This window comes from Vipera berus, assembly GCF_964194415.1.
Source record: "Vipera berus genome assembly, chromosome: 1".
In the NCBI taxonomy this organism is placed as follows: domain Eukaryota; kingdom Metazoa; phylum Chordata; class Lepidosauria; order Squamata; family Viperidae; genus Vipera; species Vipera berus.
In genome coordinates, this window is record NC_138202.1 from 41803831 (window position 1) to 41824490 (window position 20660).

Here is a 20660-nt window from a genome sequence, read left to right on the forward strand (position 1 = left end):
CTAATAGTAATTTATGCATGTTTAGATTGTTCCTTTGGGTAGGGAAAAGTAATTAATTTTCAAACCAAGACTTCTTTATATCCTTTTTATTAAAAAAAAACCCATTGGAATAAAACCACCAATGTTTTTGTATGTATTTATACTTTGCATGTAAATCTCTGCAAGGCTTCAATTGTGTTGACCCATCTTAATTACTGTACAGCATAGAATCCTGGGAATACCAGTAAAGAGGGAAGATGCTCTCTGCCTATTTTTTTTTTCAAAACTGAAATGTAGCTTTCATTAGCATATTTATATTACATATTTTTATAAAGTCTATTTGAAGGGAAAAAAATCTAGCCTATGGATTTATTTACCTATTGTATATTTTCTAGCTGTATCTGTTGTTTGCTGATTCTTATAATATGAAAGGTGTGATATGTCCCAAATGAAATTCCTCATGCTATTTATTTCTATATATAGTCATTCTATCAATGCTTATTTTTTAGTATTGAAACTAAAGTTTATTTTTTCTCATAATGTTAATATTTTATCTGGCATTTCTATTGAAAGACTTTGAAATAAAACAGAATTTTGAAAGAGACATCATTTTAAATGCCACAATTCAACTCAGAATAGTTAAATATTTCTTATTCCAGATTTTTGCTTCTTTTTTATTTTTTCTGTATTGGGATAAAATTATTATTTAAATTGTTAATGTCTTTGGTGATATTTGAAAGCCTTGTTTTTCATCACTGTATTTAAAATATTTACTGTCCCCATTTGTATTTTATGAAGAAAGTTTTTTTTAAAAAAAGCAAACATAAAAATGTTTTTGTTATCTCTATGCTTCTGCAGATTCTAACAATTCCATTTTAATGCATATTTAAATTGCTTAATCAGATTTCCTATTGAGTCAAGTTTTTTTCAAGGGGCCTTCAGCTGTCACGCCTACTGATGGGGCATTTTCCTCCTTCATCATTTCTTCTCTCCAGGATGCTGTCCCAGCCATCCTCTACTCATCCTCTGGCATTTTGGGAATTGTCTTTAAACATTTTTTTACTATTTATCATGCCAATTGGTTAGTTATTAATTAACTATAAATTAGTGCAAAAAATAAAAAAAACTAAATTGGATCAACATACCATTTTCTCCAGTGGCTGACCACGCCCTTCACTAGCTGTAACTTTCTAAGCACTGAGAGAGGACTCTTTCCCAGGCCCAAATAGAAATAGGCTCAGTTAACTTTCTAGCCCCCATGATTGGAAGAACAGACATGTTTAAGGGCCTTCTGAAAGACCAGCAAGGTCAGGGCCAGTCTATTGATGATTATGATGATGGTCTTATCCATTCAGTCGTGTCTGACTTTTGGTGATTCTATGGGCCAAGTCCCTCCCATTTTCTGAACTTTTACTGCTTCTTTGAGTTTTTCTATGCTGTGGCTGATGTTCAATCTAATCTTGGAGAAATGTTGTTCCAAATAGTAGGCACGGTGACAGAAATGAAGATCCTGTTGAGCTAAATTATTCTCTTCTATGGGGTAGGAATTTAAACTTCTCTTTCCACTTGGCACAAAATGCCGTGTCAATACACTACTGATTTGTGGAAACTGGGGGAAAAAGTGTACAGGTATGAACCACTATGGATATGAGAATCATTTACACTTACTCACTGGCATTGGACAACCAACTGCTTTGTATTGATACTTTCTTGTGGACAGTCAGGATTGGCATCCAGCTGGCCACTGATTAAATAAATAAATAAATAAACCTTTATTGTCAAAGTACAACATGTGTACATTGAGATTAGCTGAGCCTCCCCCCGTGCTCTCTCCCCCCAACACACAGTGACAACAAACCCTCCATCCCACCACACTATGTGAACCAACTACACCACACACTGGTCTCCCAAGTCAATTCTGCATAAGATTATGTCCCATTTAAAAGCCTAACAGCCCACGGATAAAAGCTATTTTTCAGCCTGTTGGTACAGCTGGCTATATTCCTATATCTCCTACCGGATGGTAGGAGAGTAAAGAGATACCGTCCAGGGTGTGAGTCATCCCTGAGAATCTTCCTCACTCTTCCAAGGCAACGAGCCCTAGCGATGTCATCCAGTGGTGTCAGGGAACAGCCCACAATGTCTTGTGCTGTGCTCACTACCCTCTGTAATACTTTCCTATCCGCGGCTGTCAGACCAGCATACCAAACCACAATACCATACTAGAGGACGCTCTCTATAGTAGACCGGTAAAAGAGGGTCATTAACTGTTGTTCTACCCTGTTCTTCCGCAAGACCCTAAGAAAGTGAAGCCTCTGTTGGGCCTTTCTAGCCACCTGAGTTGTGTTAACTTTCCAGGTCAGATCTTCACAGAGGTAGACTCCCAGAAATTTAAAGGAGGAAACTCTCTCTACACAGTTCTCCCTGATGTAAAGTGGGGCAGGTTCCTCCTTTTTTCTCCGGAAGTCTAACACCATCTCTTTCGTCTTGCCAATGTTTAGGTGCAAGTTGTTCTTACTACACCATATGGATATGATTATAATTTTTTTTTGCCAAGGCTAGCTAGGACCTAAGCATAGTGTCTAAGTATCAGGAGATCTGTGATTTTCATTCAGTCCTGAGTAGGCCTGAGGACTGATGCTACTCAGAATGGATAGACAGTGCTGGGTTTCTGATATAAGGCACATTCTTAAGCTAACCAGAAAATATCAAGAATTGCAGGAGGGAGAAGGAGGACTAAACTGGGAAGTTGAAAAACACCTCAGAAGAAGACAAGAATCTGTAAATAACTTTAGTACTGTTGCTAAGGAAAGCACCCATGTACATGAAAATCCAGGAAGCTCAACTCAAAAAGGCCTTGAATTTAGCCCAATGAGTGGGAGCCTTTAGATATCTTTGTTTTTAAAAAAACAATACCTGAAGGTCAGAACTAGTTTGTGTTTATATGGAAAACCATAAGAATGTATCAATACAAAGCAATTGGTTGTCCAATGCTAGTGACTAAGAGTAAATGATTCTCATTTACATCAAACCTGAAAAAGCTAAATCAAGTCATGCTTATACTAGCCATAGGCTCTAACTGCAGTGTAATAGTATTGCTTTTATCTTCACATAGAATACTGTATAATTAACATGTTTATCAGGCTATGCAACAAACAGTAAAGTACTGCATATAATACAAACTCAAACATAATGTTTATCAAAGGTTTTAAAAATATTAAGTGTGAGCAAAAAATGCAACCACTGTTTAATAGTTTTAGGAAATCCACTGAATAAAATGTATACAAATTTGTAGCTCAGAGTTGACACGAGGGGTCATTGGTGCTCTCTGAGCTTGCTTGTTTTCTTGCAGACATTTCATTATCCAAACTAGATAATATCATCAGTGCTAGTTTGAACATCTGCAAGAAAACAAGCAAGTTCAGAAAGCACTAAGGACTCCTCAAAATGTATACAAGTTTTCTAGAGTATAAACCAATTTGTACAGGGCTTGAGACTTAGTTTGATTTTGGGTATCCGGACAATAAATTAGAGAGAAACCTTCCAACTGGTTAATATTACAATGACAAAAGTATAAGAAAAACCTGACTAGTCATTGTAAAGACTTCATATAGTCCTGTGTGTCATTGATGACTTCCTTGACATGTCCCTGCAGTTTACATGGCAAGATTTCAAAAGTGGCTTGCCCTTACCTTCTTCCTGGGGGGGGGGAGGGAGGGAGAGAGGGGCAAGCCCTAGATCACCCAGCCTAAAGTGGGACTAGAACTCAGTCTCGGTTTTTTGGGTTCTAGCCTGGTGCCTTAACACTACACTAAAATGCCACTTGTGAATTATATTTATGTAAAATACAAAATACATGTCTTATTGTTTATTTAAGGGGAGGGGTCATGGCAAGCCTTGCAGTCAATCATAGCTGTGGCTTTTAACTAAATCAGAGCATGATTCATTTGAAAGGGGTTAAGATGACTTGGGCAAAATGGACTACTTTTGAATCACAGCTTGTGTTTTCCGATGAGCTAGGATTAGAAGAGGCATGAAGTCTGTTCCTGCACTCGAGAAAAGTTGGGTGACCTGTACTGGTGACAGTTTAACCAGGATGTTGTGTCCAAAATCTTCAGAATCATAATATATCCTTAATGATTTACACTTTAAAAAATGCCTAGATTAAATAATTTAAAACATTGATTAACAATAACATTTTTTAAAGTGCTAATGTAAGTTTAATGGATAACTAAAACTGAATATTTTATTTTGAAAAGGTGGAAATAATATTAGAGCATATGAGACTGGAATGTCTCTGAGAACTTTGTATTCATGCATAAAAATAAAAAAATAACAAATTTTAAATTTACAAGACTATTGGAAATCAAATCCAAGTTACAACATATCTTTCATTGATTACATGTGCCTGGTCAAATGTCAAAATAACTGATCCAAGGCCCAAAGAACTGTGTTTTAGCATCTTATTTGACTTGTGAAGCATATTTCTGCACCAGTGTTTGATTAAGTGAAGAATATGAATTAGTACTTTTATAGTTTAAATTTATTAATATCATTTTCTATGAGATTTGTAGTGAAAGTTTCTTTTGTCATCTGAAGTAAAAAATAAGACATTTCAGGAAGATAAGTGAGACAAGGAAAATGGAGCAGTAGCTTTAAATTTTAACAAAAGATAGCTAGGGGTCCTGACAGGTCACTAAACCCCAATGAATCCACTTAGTTACTTTGATACATGAGTCATAGGTCCATATAAGATTGATGTATCTGAGTTATGCTTGCTTTATCTTTGTGAAGTCAGCCTTTGGGAGAATTACATTATTTAAGTCTTCTATAAATAACCAACACTAAATTCTTTTTGTTGGGTAAGAAGTCAAAAATGTTTTTGTCAAGCAGAATTTTCAACTTAGCTTTAATAACCAGCAATATAAAGAAACAACAATGAACTAAATTTAAATCTGGATTTTTGTTTTTAGTTCTGCAATCCTGAAATAATCACAATAATTTAATTCAAAAACATGTAAAGCCAAAACTGAAAGATAAAAAGGACAAGTATAAGAAGTGGAAAGAGGGCCACATAACTAAGGCAGAATATCAGCAAACAGCCCGTGCCTGCAAAGATGAAGTGAGGGAAGCTAAGGCTCAAAATGAACTAAGGCTTGCGACCAAAGTCAAAAATAACAAAAAAAAGCTTCTTTCAACATATAAGAAACAAGAAAAAAGTTAAGGAAATGATTGGTCCATTAGTGGGGGAAAGTGGCAAGAAGGTGACAAGCAACAGGGAGAAAGCAGAACTATTTAACTCGTTTTTTGCATCTGTCTTTACACAAAGGGAAAAAACAGTCCAACCTACCAAAACCAGTGCCATAAAAAACAGAATAGAAACACAAGTTAAGATAGGCAAGAAAATGGTAAGTGAGCACCTGTCCAGCCTAGATGAGTTCAAATCACCAGGACCAGATGGATTACACCCCAAGGTTCTCAAGGAACTGGCAGACGTGATCTCAGAACCACTGAACTATATTTTTCAAAGATCCTGGAGCACTGGGGAACTACCAGAGGACTGGAAGAGAGCTGATGTAGTTCCCATCTTCAAAAAAGGAAAAAAAATAGATCCAGGAAACTACAGACCTATCAGCCTGACCTCAATACCTGGGAAGATTCTGGAAAAGATAATCAAACAACAAATCAGTGAACACCTTGATGCGAACAAAGTTATCACTAAAAGCCAACATGGGTTTGTCAAAAACAGATCATGCCAGACAAACCTTATTGCATTCTTTGACCAAGTGACAAAACTAGTGGACCAGAGGAATGCTGTAGATATAATTTACTTGGACTTCAGTAAGGCATTTGATAAAGTAGTTCACAACCTACTACTTGATAAGATAGAAAAATGTGGATTAGATAGCATCACCACCAGATGGATTCGTAGCTGGCTGACAGGCCGTACTCAGCGTGTGGTCCTCAATGGAACTGCATCTACATGGAAGGAAGTGTGTAGTGGGGTGTCCCAGGGCTCTGTTCTGGGCCCAGTGCTCTTCAACATCTTCATCAACGATTTGGATGAGGGGATAGATGGGGAACTCATCAAATTTGCAGATGACACCAAGCTGGCAGGAATAGCCAATACTCCAGAAGATAGGCTTAAGATACAGGAGGATCTGGACAGACTCGAACACTGGGCGCTATCTAACAAAATGAAATTCAATGGTGAAAAAAGTAAGGTTCTACATTTAGGCAGGAAAAATCAAATACACAGGTATAGTATAGGTGGTACCTTGCTCGATAGTAGTAACTGTGAGAGAGATCTCGGAGTCCTAGTGGACAATCACTTAAATATGAGCCAGCAGTGTGCTGCAGCTGCCAAAAAAGCCAACACAGTGCTAGGCTGCATTAACAGAGGGATAGAATCAAGATCCCGTGAAGTACTAATACCACTTTACAATTCCTTGGTAAGGCCATACCTGGAATACTGCATCCAGTTTTGGTCACCACGATGTAAAAAAGATGCCGAGACTCTAGAAAGAGTACAGAGAAGAGCAACAAAGATGATTGGGGGACTGGAGGCTAAAACATATAGGGAACGGTTGCTGGAATTGGGTATGTGTAGTTTAATGAAGAGAAGGGTGAGGGGTGGCATGATAGCAGTGTTCCAATATCTCAGGGGCTGCCACAAAGAAGAGGGAGTCAAGCTATTCTCCAAAGCACCTGAAAGCAGGACAAGAAGCAATGGATGGAAACTAGTCAAGGAGAGAAGCAACCTAGAACTAAGGAGAAACTTCCTGACAGCTAGAACAACTAACCAGTGGAACAACCTGCCTCCAGAAGTGGTGAATGCTCCAACACTGGAAGTTTTTAAGAAGAGACTGGCCAGCCGTTTGTCTGAAATGGTATAGGGTTTCCTGCCTTAGGAGGGGGTTGGACTAGATGACCTCCAAGGTCCCTTCCAACTGATGATGATGATGATGATGATGATGATTATCATTATCATTATTATTATTACTTTATGCAAAAGTAGAAGGAATGGGAAGCAAGTCAGTCTAATAAATATAGCAATATTGAAGAAGTGACATTTTTTGAATATTTATTAATATAGTATTGGTTATTTAATTTATTTCACATTTTGTTATGGCTAGTAGATCTGGGTTGCAACTATCTGCATGACTACTACCATGTTTCCCCAAAAGTAAGGCCTACCCCGGAAATAAGCCCTAGCTTGATTTTTGGGAGTGGGCCCAATATAAGCCCTACCCCCCAAATAAGCCCTAGTTTTGGGGCGAGGCACAAACCTAAAAATCAAGCTAGGGCTGGGGTGGGGGGTGTGGAGCTGCCCCACGTACCCCGCACCCACTTACCTTGCAGTCAGGCTGGAGCTCCATTCCCACCTACTGAATGAAGCTGCTCCTTCAGCCACAGAAGAAGTGGGCCAGCTGGACAAGTCTGTCAGTGCTGGAGATGATTATAAAAGACGACCCCCCCCCAAAAAGACCTGGCAAAATAATAATAAGACACAGTCTTATTTTCTGGAAAACATGGTATTACAAGAATTTGGCCATTCTTCTTTCGATTTTTGTGAATAATGAAATAGAAATAACACTTAGACTTATATACCACTTCATAGTGCCTTACAGCCCTCTCTAAGTGGTTTACAAAGTCAGCATGTTACTCCCAACAATCTGGGTCCTCATTTTACCGACCTCAGAATGATGGAAGGCTAAGTCAACCTTGAGCCAGTCAGGATCAAACTGCTGGCAGTTGGCAGAATTAGGCTGCAATACTGCATTCTAACCACTGCACCTCCACAGCTCTTATAACTTGCAAAATCTTCCAGGTTGACAATTTTGTAAAATGAAAGGTATTTCATTTGAAAAAAAATGGGGGAGGTAGAGGTTCCCAAGCCACTGAGAAATTTAGCATGATGTCATGTGGTATCTGAAAAGACTGTCAGCCTCAGCCTACTGTCTCAAGTAACCAAAGTTTTCACTGCAATTACTATGCATGAATTCTACATTTGCCTCCTAGAACGTCAAAACTGAAGGACAAACAAATATGCCACAGATAAAACAGTTGGGCATATTCAGCTGCAGCCACAAATTGTAATATCTGAAAGCACTTTTGCTTACTAATGGCAAATGCATAGAAACATTTCTCCATTTTCTCCAGTTGCCTCAGACACGCTGATATTAGTAAGCTTGACAAATTGTCACCACAGCAAGTTTAATTATGGTAAAAGGTTTACATTTTTAATTGAGGACACTGAGAAGAAATATTATATGTTTACTATTAAGACCTACACCAAAAAAGTGCCAACTGAAATTTTAAACGAATGTTTGCAATGATTTTCATGTTATGGTACTTTGCAAGTACAAAATACTTATCTTCAGAAACCTATAAAATGTGTAGGAAATTCTTGACACAAATACTAATACTACATAAAGTGTTGAAGTTCTAAGGTAGTGTTCTTTTGCTATTAACTTCAATTTACAAGTATTTCATATTCAGTTTTAAACATGCAGCTTAAAAATAATGAATTTAGGGATCAGATAGGTACTCTCTGTCCGTTGCCATCAAGGAATAACTCATTCAGAGTCTTTTTTAAAAAATAATGCTCTTTTTAAAGAAAATATGTAACAAACTTTATGATAGTTTTATTTCTAGAATCTCTGTAATTTATTTGGAAAAGGAGAGCCCTAAATGCAATCTTCCGAGACCTGTAATACCTCTGATGTACTAGGATTACAACTCCTATAAGCTAAGTTAGGTATTATTCTGTCTGGGAATCAGGACTGTAGTAGCAGAAGCATATGTCAGGAAATGGTATAATGAGATCACAGGTAACAGTTTTAAAAGATTTACAGTCCTCCTAGAAAGACATGTTAATCTTCTTTGAGTTGAGCTATTGACTTCATAGAATCATCCATGTAGCTTATTTTAGCAAGAGTCCAGAAAAGGGACCTTTCATGTAGGAGGTTTTTCCCATTTCTCAATCTAGCCTAAAACCATGGGATTTGCTGGTAAAACCATGGGATTTCCTGAAATATTTGTCATGCATATAACCTGTTGAGCTTTTCACAATTATCCAAGGCTGGCTAGGTCCTTCCTCCTAGCTAAACATTCGCAATAGATATGTACTGAGGAAAATGCCCATTTTAATTAAAATGTGGAGACCTGTCTTGGTGATTTGAGGACAAACACATTCTGTGAAATTAACTCTTATTTTCTTAATTTTTTTCTGGTTCTTTGGTGATTCATTTGAAATTATGCTTCAATTAATGACATGATTAACCACTGACTTTTATAATCCTCCTACTCATCCTCCAGTGATCTTTTGAGGGGAACAATCCATTTAATTGTGTAAAACATTCAGTTGTTGGCCATTACAATTTTTTACTCCTTTTTTGTTTGAAACAAAACAATTAGCCAATCAACTATTTCAATTTTCCCAAATTCACAACTATTACAGTACACCCACTTTAACTCCCTTATCCAATCCCCTCATTATTGTAACATTCCAATAAATACTCCTCCAATTTGAAGTGATACCAGTTAATGGCTGTGGCAATTCAGCCAGCTATGAGACTATTTAACAGTATTATGTAGTTCATATTTTACCATTATATGAACAAGCGCCATGAGGGGCTGCTGTTGATGGGTAAAATGCCTATTGAAGTGCTGAAGACCTTGCCCAATAACAATGTCGAGCTGACTTTCTGAAATATAGCCAAACATCCTGTTTCACAGTGGCTGAAATGGTTGAGAAATGTGCCTTGTCAACTTAAAACATTCATGAAATCCATCAAAAGTTTGGGAATTTTAGAACTGTCTTGAGGAATAAGAAGTTTTTAGAGTCAGATATATTTTATTATTTTTTATTTGAGTTTATATCCTACCTTTCTTCAAAACAGCTCAGCATTAGAATGATTTTTTCCACTCATTCCCAGCCCCCATTTATCTTTACAATTACCCTCCAAAATTCATTGAGCAAAGACTATATAAGAGTCATTTGCCTAAAGTTAACTTATCTCTGAGTGGAAAAGTGAACCTTGCTCTTCAAAATCCTAATAAATATTTATTTTATTTATTATTTATTTATTTTATTTATTTGATTTATATACACTCAAGACAAAGAGTGTATACAGTTTGGTGCACATTAGATAAAAGACCTACCCATCCTAGTGTTTTCTTTCCTTAATTTTAAACACAAGCACAAAAACTTTGAGAAAATATACCCTTGAAATGGTGACCATGGCCAGTTAAATTGCAATATACTGTTGTTGTGTCAGTTCTGGTATCTTTAAGTATACATCACCCAGCAATTTTGGATAAATATCTTCTGGAGACATTACTAACAATTCTTCTTTCTGGGCAACAGATAGAACAGTCAAATATTTTCTGAATAAAACAGAAAGGCTTAATAGTCAGTGGCATAATAGCAACAATGATTATAGTGGAATGCTAAGTCTCAATGCCATTGCTCATCAGGACTTCACAGGACAACTATAAATTTAATTCTTACTCTATGTTTACAACATTACTCTCTTATAAAAAGTTAGAACATTTTGGATTCAAATATATGTATTTATCCAGAGGATTTTAAAGATTAATGCACAGTCGAGACCAGAGGAGTTCTTTTTTTACACATTTTACACATCTACCAGGCATGATAACTTACTCACATTTCCAACATAGGTTTGAAGTGCCTTTATACTGTAACTTCTAGTCAATTTCTCATCTATGAAATGCTTCTTGTGAGCCACAAGTGTTTTTGGGGAAAAATTCAGTTTGTGCTCTCAACATGGCTTTGTTAGAGCTCCATTAACAATCTTTGTGCTTTTTCTATGAAATATAAATTGATCTTAGTCATTTTATAAACTTTTGACTGAAGTACATACCTTTCACGTCTATGAGTAAAAAAGGCCAGTTCAAATTGTCAAAGATCTTCTCTACATCTAAGAAAATCAATGTGGCTTGTTTTTCATTTTCATTATGTTACACCGAATATTTCAAAATGTCCAACACATTTCTAAGGTTGTCCTTGAACTGACTTTTAGATAAAAACCCACATTGATCCTCATGAATAAATTATTTGCAAAATTATTTTCAGCTAAATATCAGCTAAAATCATTGTAAACAACTTGTAGTCAGTATTCAATAATTCAATATCAGTTTATAGTTTCTTGTTTAAAGTCAAATCTTGTCCCTCTTTAAGTGTTAGTGGTATGCTGGCCTCTTTCCAGGTCTCTGGCATCTTTCTTCTTTGCAAGATAGAATTCATAGTGTTTTGTTCAGACTGTAACAGTTCATCCTCAAAACCTTTTTTTAATAAAAACTTGATAATCCACCTAGTCTAGGTCAGTGTTTTTCAACCACTGTTCCGCGGCACACTAGTGTGCCGCAAGATGTTGCCTGGTGTGCCGTGGGAAAAATTGAAAAGTAATTATAAAATACTTTCTTTGTGTTTATATATAGTCAATATAGGCACAGAGTTAAATTTTTTAACATTTTCTAATGGTGGAGTGCCTCGTGATTTTTTTCATGAAACAAGTGTGCCTTTGCCCAAAAAAGGTTGAAAAACACTGGTCTAGGTATCTTCCTTAGATTAATACTCTTTATAGCTTCAAAACTTTGCTTTATTGTTTTGGTCCATGCATAATCTGTTACTATTTTTTTGTAATCCTCAGTAAATTTTGTTCCTTTAGCTATTCATCTATCTTCTCCAGAGAGATATCACTTCCTTTAAATAAGCTGGAATAACATTGCTGAAATGGTTTTTGTATGCCCGCATTGTCCATTAATAAAGTATCTCCCTGCTGTAATTTCAATATCATTTTCTTTTTTTTCTTTTCGTAATTTATATATGCCAACAAACTTACTCACTTACTCTTAAGATAAATGTTATTGTAAAAACTGTAATTTATTGAGAAATAGTTATTTTTTCTGGAAATTTATTTATTCTTCTTTTCTATTTATCACATCAAAAATAGCTTCTCTTTCTCTTAACTCTTCTTTTTCAGTTCTCAAATAAGTTGTATAAAATAATCTCAAATGCAATCTTTACTTGTGTCCCAAACAATTCTTAAGTCAGTAACTTCATCTAAATTATTTTCCAAAAAGTCTCTTAATTTTTTTTTATAATCCTCAATTATTTATTCCTTCTGTAGCAACATTTTATTTTGTTTCCATCTAAAAAGAACTGAATTTCCTGTTTACACAAAACTCACAGGGTGATTCAAAAAAATCCTTGGTAGTATCTCCACTTTAGAAACCATAGTGGATAAATTCTTGAAAATCCAAAAGGATTTCAAAGGATCTATGTCTTTCAGAAAAGTAGGTATACTCTCTTCTATTGTCATTTTTCTGTCTCCATATATCAACCAGCCCTAAATTGTCCATCAAATGAAATAAAACTTTTGGTAATTTGCTGTGGGTGATTTTAATATCAGAAGTCCTACTCATTTGTGGGGAGATCGCTCCATTGCAATCCCTAATCAAGTACCTATTTTCATAAGAAAATCCATTAGTCTCTCCATAAGTCAGTAAATTTTCTTTTTACAGTCTACTTAGAAAGTGATGTCAGTAGCATATTTCACTGACAAAGAATAAAATTTACTTAAATATATTTGTCTTTACTATATTGTGAATTGGGTTGACATAACTGGGAATTATATTGAACTAAGAATGTTTACTCCAACATTCTGTTTTGAAATATTTTTACTACTGAAAATGTGGGATAAGAAATTTACAGTGACATAAATTAAATGTTTATTGATGCTATAAGCGAATTAAACCAAATAAGAGGACTAACATGTAACTAACCAATTAAATATCCTAAGTATGCATCTATTCTGTAATGTTCCAGAGTGGACATAAGTGGTCCCCATCGTGCTTTCTTGATATTAACAAGTGCCTGGTCTGATTAGCGTAAACAGATAGAATTACACCAACCAGCAATATAAAAATGGAACTGCAGCTTCTGTTTTTAAATGGGACAGGTTTCATCCTGAATTCTCCCTGCTTCAGGTCCATTTGGAAAGATTCTTATAAAAAGTGTGTGACTAAATTGTATAAGGTTTGCACTAGCTCTAGAGATACGTTAATGAAAAACATTCTGATGCTGTGAAGATTTTGCGCAAGAGAATTTATAACATTTTCTGTTGGCACATATCTTGAGACATTGTGCAGCGAGAGCACCATGTTGTCCAAGTCCGTTCATAAAAGATTGCACAGGGTCTTGGACAAATCAAACCATATTGTGTGAACTTTTATGGAAAGTATTTTCTTATACAATAATCTGCACTAAAACTGAAAATCACTTCTAATTCTAATCAACTTTTCCTGTGTGAAATTAAGGTTGCTATTATGTTGTTATCACAATATTCTATATTCTGATTGTAGCTGCAATCCTGTGTTTACTAGAGAATCTTTTTTTTAAATTCACTGAGAATTATTCCTGGGAAAAATGTGTATTACAAAATACACATGGTATTACCAAAACAGCAATATACTAGTTTACTAGCATTAATTAAATTATAATTATGCACTTTTGCTATAATATATAAATTGTGACTAATGAGACACATTTCTGAAAGTAGCTACAGAAACATTTAGAACATACATTTTTATCGTGATCACTTGCAGGTAGTCTTCAATTTATTTATTTATTTATTTTTATTTTTATTCCATTTATATCCCGCCCTTCTCCGAAGACTCAGGGCGGCTTACAAGCTTAGCAGTAGCCTTAATGGAGCCTGCACATTACAGTCATACATTGTGGTGCTCCCACATTCTACTCCCCCCATCATGCCTTGTTTCACTTATTTTTTTGTGGTTCACCTTTGGGAAAGAGAACCAGTCAATGTTCCTTCTGGCCTTCCTATACAAATGCTATCTGGTGCTGTCCCAGAATGAGTACTATTTTGAGAGCTAAAGCAGGGAGAATTAAGTAGCTGTAATTTTTGGTTTCCAAGAATTGTGTCTACTTCCAAAATGGTGCCTGTATCCAGGGTGGGACCACACAGGAAGACCGCAAAGTGGATTGGCTGTTTCTCCTTCCCAAAGGCGATCTTTAGAAAAAGGGAAACAAGATGTAATGGGAAGGACAGAATGGGACAATGGGAAGGGGAGCAGGCCCAAAGGCTGTAGGTAATCCAACTGTGTAGATGATAGATCCAAGAGACTCAGCAGGGCAGGATGAGGTGGGGGGGCTGCTATAGCATCCCTATGGTTGGTTGTAAAGGCAGGTGAATTGTCAAGTGACTGAATTTTGTTCATGTGACTGCAGAGGTGCTGCAACAGGCATAGGTTTGGGTGCAGCTTATACGTCTCTTCTTTCAGGGCTATCATAACCTCAAACAGTTGCTGAATTAATTAGTTAAGGTTAGGGTTAGAGATTATGACTTCCTGTATATTGTATATTGCAACAAAAGTGACAAAAAGATGGCTATGCTAAAGGTCCCATCAATTAGGAATGCACACGTGGTGGGGCCATAAAAAAGGCCTTCTTGGTGGTAGCCCCTTGTCTATGAAACATCCTTCCCCACTGAGGTATGATTGGCCCCCTCCCTGTTGCTTTTCCAAAAGCCGTTAAACATGCCTTTGTCACAGGCCTGGGGAAATGAAAATGGAGCTGATCAAGTGTTAAATTTGATTGGCTGCTGCCATGGGGATGAATTTATATTTATGTTGCGATTTTTAATGCAAGCTGCCTAGAGTCACCTATGTATGAGTTGGGCAACCATATAAATTTGTTAAACCAACCAACCAATCAATCAATCAATATGAAATAAAATTTAAGTTCTAATACCTTAATTTTCAAGGCACAAAATGTATTGACATGAAATTTGTTGGAAAATTGATATGGCATCTGAGCTTATAGCTAAAAGAAATTTCTATCATAAGGCTACCACATTCAAATGATAAAAGAAATTCTGCCTGAGATGGTTGAATGGGAAGGAAATCACTTTTCCCCAGTACCAACCTAGACATTTTCAAAATTGTTATAACATAGGAAAAATGTTTTTTTTTAAAAACCAAAAACACACACATTAGATTTATACCACAGATTATAAATCTTTTTCTTTTTAAAGTCTAGAGGAATTATAGTTAATAGATTTGGCAAGTATAAAGCAAATCCCATTTTTCAAATTTCATCCTTCTAATATAGTTGTGCTGGCTGATTTTCTGAATATAGGTGCTACCTCTTTGGTTCCTTGATGTTGCTTTCAAATGCTCAATAATAAAATCAAACATGATCTAGATAACTGCTAAAGGCAGGATGACTCACAGCTCTTTGACACTGAGGTTGCTATTTTATCTCCACTTACTTAGCAGTTCAATGAACCTTGCAGTTCAGAGATTTGTGCTCTAAAGTCCTGTAAATGGTGGAAGAAAAATGAGAAAAATCACTGCTGTAATTTTTGACCTATGCTACATAAAGCTGTGTTTCTTATTCTGCCAAGAATCAAGAATGATTGCATATAGATAATGCAATTTATTATTATATGCCTTGATCAAATGCAGAAATATCTTTTAAAAAATCACCAGAAAGCTTGCAAAATTCCTGTCTCTGGATCAGAAGAAGTATAACTAAGTCAAATATTATCTATTCTGCATTAAAGAATACATTTGAGGGAAAGATTGAGTGTAGAGATATATTGTTTCAGTAGCATTGCGTTGGTCAGTACTATGTCTATTTTGTCTTATTTCGCCAACATATTTGAATTCCATATTCATTTATCCACAAATCTGTTAATCAATCAAGGGGATATCACATTACTTCTTCAGTGTTGAAGTGCTTATTAAATGTTCCATTTATTATCAGGTATGCTTTACTTCCATCATAATTGCTCATACTCTATTTAGAAATTGATTTGAGCTCCATATTAATTTCAAGTAATTAACTATTTCAATGCGGGCAATGGATTCTTCTGAAGTCAGCATATCTAGCCAGTGGCATTCATATGAGAGTAAAATAGGTGAGATGGTGGTCACAGCATATTGTGATCAAAGCCTCATCACTTTGCTCATGTGTAGAACCATACAAACAGTATGTACAAAAGGGATCATGATATTCTGACTGTATTTTGCCTGTTTGGAAATACGCACACAAGCACACATGCACAAATGCACACACCCTATGCCATTAGGTTAATCTGGTATTCTTACACTTCAGTTTCATCCCAATTTTATTTCATTATGGTTAATGAATTCATTACATAGGATGTTCCTTGTTTAGATCTGTATTCCCACTTTGAAAACACTTCTTTTTCTTCTTATCAAGAATCATACTGATTTTCTCTTCTACTTAAATAAAGACCTTCATCATCCTTCATGTCTTTGGTCAATCAGGACTTTCATGTAATACTTTGGACAGCAAATACATTAAACAGACAGACAGACAAAGCTTTTAAATAACAAGGAGAGAATGGAGTAGATCACAGCCAGTCACACCCATATCATATGCAGTATTCTCTACTAATGATAAAAACAGCTTTGTTCTGTTTGAGAAAATTTTAAATGTTATACTACAAACATAAATGCCAGATTTTACCCAAAGCTTCCAGACAAGATTCTACAGATAAATGAATTTACACCTGTACAGATTGCATTATAGTTGGAGTGGAAAAACTAAAAGTTAGTGTAAATATTAGGTACCATGGATCTGATATGAGTGGCATTTTTCTTCTAAATATTATCTATCATATCCCTGGAACAAAGAACAAATAAACAATTATTCTAATTCTTTGACCACAATATTGATGAATCAGAACCTAATTTAGAATCCATTTCTCTTAATTTAGTGAAATAAGTGTCTGATGTAATAAATTCCATAATCATATATTCCATTTTCCTGGCTTAGATATATTACATAAGATAGGCCCTATCTATCAAAATTTGATAGAATTTGCAAACATATTTCATAATCTACTGCAATCCACATATACTGAGATGGTAATTGTAATTCCAGTTCAGAAGTACCGTGTTAAAGAAAGCAGACTTGAATTATCAAGCTTATAAATTACTTCTGAATTTAGCCTGCCAGATAGTTCTGGGAAACCAAAGCAGTTTTAAATTTGAGATTATTTGACTGACGCAGCATTCTTACACAGATTGTAAAGATCAAAACCCATTAATATACTAGGACTTATTTTCAAGTCCATATGCTTAATGTATAGAGAACAAATAATATAAAACTGTGACTGATTATTTGTTAGTATATACACTCACCGCCCTGAGTCCTTCGGGAGAAGGGCGGTATATAAATAAAATTATTATTATTATTATTATTATTATTATTATTATTATTATTATTATTATTATTATTATTATTATTATTATGGCTAAAAACTCAGTCTGTTTTTTGTTTTCTCCAGTTGCTTTGCTTCTATGTTCCTAATGAGTATGACTGTAGTAACACTTGAACAACAGAAGACTTCTATTTGCTTTTTTAGAAGCTCTGTTAAAGGCTCCCGGTGATTTCATTATTATAGAACTGCAGTAGAGATGAAGATCGCAAAGTATCTTTTCAGAATACTGAAAAAAGGGAAGGAACAAGAAAAAAACTTTGGCAAGTACCCCACAGGTTACACCCAAAGTTGCAGATACTGCCAATCTAGGGTGTACCCAGTATCTATATATAGCTGTTCTTGTCTTGTTGTATTCAGTAACTTTATATGGTTTTTACTTCTTTAGATCCAGAAATATCCCCTCTGCCATCTGTAAGTCTCATTAGGGTACTGTTGGCTCTCTCATTCTTTAGGTGTTGGCAGCTGAGTGAACTATTTTCTGGCTGAGTCAACCGAGAGCAAAGCCAGGCTAATAATCTGCTGCCAAAGTAGAGTAGCAAAGAGCTCACTGCTCCAAGGTGCCTTCTCCTCAAATCCACCTGGTCTGAGGAGCAGTCTGCCCCATCCCAAGCAGTCAAATGACAATAATGAATTGGGCAACCAAAATAATGCTGCTGTTTCATAATGCCCACAGTTAGCTGTCTAAATGTACTCCTTTATTCAGATATCAAAGAAAGCCTTCTTTTTTCACCCCCAAGGAGAGTTATTATCCCCATCCCCCACCTTGGCTGTCCCTAGGAAGAAGGAAAGGGGAACATGTTGCACATTTTGGACTAGGTTGTTCTTTAGACAGCTGGGCTAAATTTGCCACATTTTATCTTCTCCAGAAAGGCCGGCAATAGGTGAGCATATAGTTCACATTTACGCACAACAGACCATCTTGTCCTTCAATGTGCCGCCACATGTTTGTTGGACCCGTGTCCCTCCTGGCTAGTCTATGCATCTCGGGAGGTTACACGAGGCTGGCTCCTAGCAGTTATCAATGCCTCACTGAGTGAGGGGTACTTCCCTGCCGCCTTGAAAGAGGCGGTGGTAAGGCCCCTCCTCAAGAAACCGGCATTGGACCCAGCTGTTTTAAACAACTTCCGTCTTGTCTCCAACCTTCGCTTCCTTGCGAAGGTCGTTGAGAGCGTGGTGGCACGACAGCTCCCTTTGTACCTGGAGGAAGCTAAATATCTAGATCCGTACCAATCGGGTTTCAGACCCAGGCATAGCACGGAGACAGCATTGGTCACACTGGTGAATGATCTCTGGCGGGCCCGAGATAGAGGTTATTCCTCTGTCCTGGTCCTATTAGATCTCTCAGCAGCTTTTGATACCATCGACCACGGTATCTTACTGCGTCGTCTTGAGGGGCTGGGAGTGGGAGGCACCGTTCTGCGGTGGTTCTCCTCCTACCTCTCGGACCGTTCGCAGACGGTGTTGGCAGGAGGGCAGAGGTCAAGCCCTAGGCCTCTTAGTTGTGGAGTGCCTCAGGGATCGGTGCTCTCGCCCCTCCTGTTCAACATCTATATGAAGCCGCTGGGAGAGATCATCCGTGGCTTCAGGGTGAAATATCATCAATATGCTGATGATACCCAGCTATTCATCTCCACCCCGAACCAGCCCAGTGATGCCCTCGATGTGATGTCCCGTTGCCTGGAAGCGGTACAGATTTTGATGGGAGAAAACAGGCTTCGACTCAACCCGGCCAAGACTGAGCGGCTGTACATACCGTCATCTCGTTTAGTCCAAGAGGTTCCATCTTTGACTATAGGAGGAGAGATGTTGCCTCCCATTGATAGAGCACGCAATCTGGGCGTCCTCCTAGATTCACGACTCAGTTTTGAAGATCATATTGGAGTCGTGGCTAGGGGGGCATTTGCACAGATTCGCCTTATATACCAATTGCGCCCCTTTTTGGACCGAGATGCCCTACGTACAGTCACCCACGCACTCGTTACCTCCCGTATAGATTACTGTAATGCTCTCTACATGGGGCTGCCCTTGAAGACCACCCGGAGGCTTCAGCTGGTGCAGAATGCAGCTGCACGGGTTGTGATGGGAGCACCCCGATACTCCCATATTACACCCCTCCTGCATGAGCTGCATTGGCTACCAGTTGCCCTCCGGGTGAGATTTAAGGTGCTGGTACTTACCTTTAAAGCCCTACATGGCTTAGGCCCGGGATACTTGCAGGACCATCTGCTGCCAGGAACAAATTCCCATCGTCCAGTACGCTCACACAGAGAAGGCCTCCTCAGGGTACCGTCAGCTAGGCAATGTCAGCTGGCGACCCCCAGGGGGAGGGCCTTCTCTGTGGGAGCGCCAGCCCTATGGAATCAGCTCCCCCCTGAGCTTCGGATGGCCCAAAATCTCCAATCCTTTCACCGCGGCCTCAAAACTCTCCTTTTCCACCAGGCTGACCTGGACTGACAGGCATTTTAATTAATTATATTTAGAATTTTTAATTTATTTTTTAGTTTTTAATTTTAATTTATTGCACAGATGTTTTTAATTTTATTTTTATCTTGATTTCTGTACTTATTATATGTTTTGTTGTTAGCCGCCCTGAGTCCTTCGGGAGATAGGACGGGATATAAATCCCATCAATAAATAAATAAATAAATAATTCAATTCTCAAAGATAAAAGTTCTGAGTTCTTTGATCTTTTTTGATGTTGTAATGAGATAATGAAGGAACAGTAAGCTTGGGGGTTGATTTGTGATTAATGTGGGGTCTTCAATGATTCCATTTTACTATGTTTCCATCAGAAATGAAATATTTTCCAGTACATTCATATGTGACAATCAAAATATTTGCAATCTTTATGTAATTTGCTTTGTGCTCCAGAGGGAAAAAATATTTCTGCTTCAGACAGTTTGGGTTCAATTCTCTCACCTAAAAGAGTGTGGGAATCTGCTGTATACTGCCCTTGTATTCAGAATCTAATCCAAAGATGGTCAAGCTGTAATCCTCCTTACTCACAACCCTCCAATTTAGTGGTATGCTGGTAACTATTTGAGATCTGGTTCAATTAGCATGATTGTTGGCATACTGTTGACACACATGCCATAGAATAACTGATTGGTGCACCAGGGGTGGCACATTAGCTCCACTTTCAGTCACTCACAAAATTCCCCAAAATTTAACAAGCGGCTCTCATAAGCTGGTACAACCTGAGTCAAGAATACCACTACTCCTATCTCCTTGTGATTTGTTTGTCTCCATTGTCAACCAGTAGTATTAAGTGGGTTGAAGAGACTGATGACAGCCTCTTGTTTAAATCTACCAATCCGTGGTGCATGAAAAGCAGTAAATTTCTATAATTCTCAGGGAAGCAGCTACTACACAATC

At 37.1% G+C, this 20660-nt stretch overlaps 1 protein-coding gene across 2 annotated transcripts in view; it reads left to right on the forward strand.

Annotated features, from left to right (window-relative positions):
- PRIMA1 (proline rich membrane anchor 1) overlaps positions 1–20660 on the forward strand; it is a 118457-nt gene that overhangs the window by 410 nt on the left and 97387 nt on the right. The gene's annotated exons all lie outside the window — the stretch shown is intronic.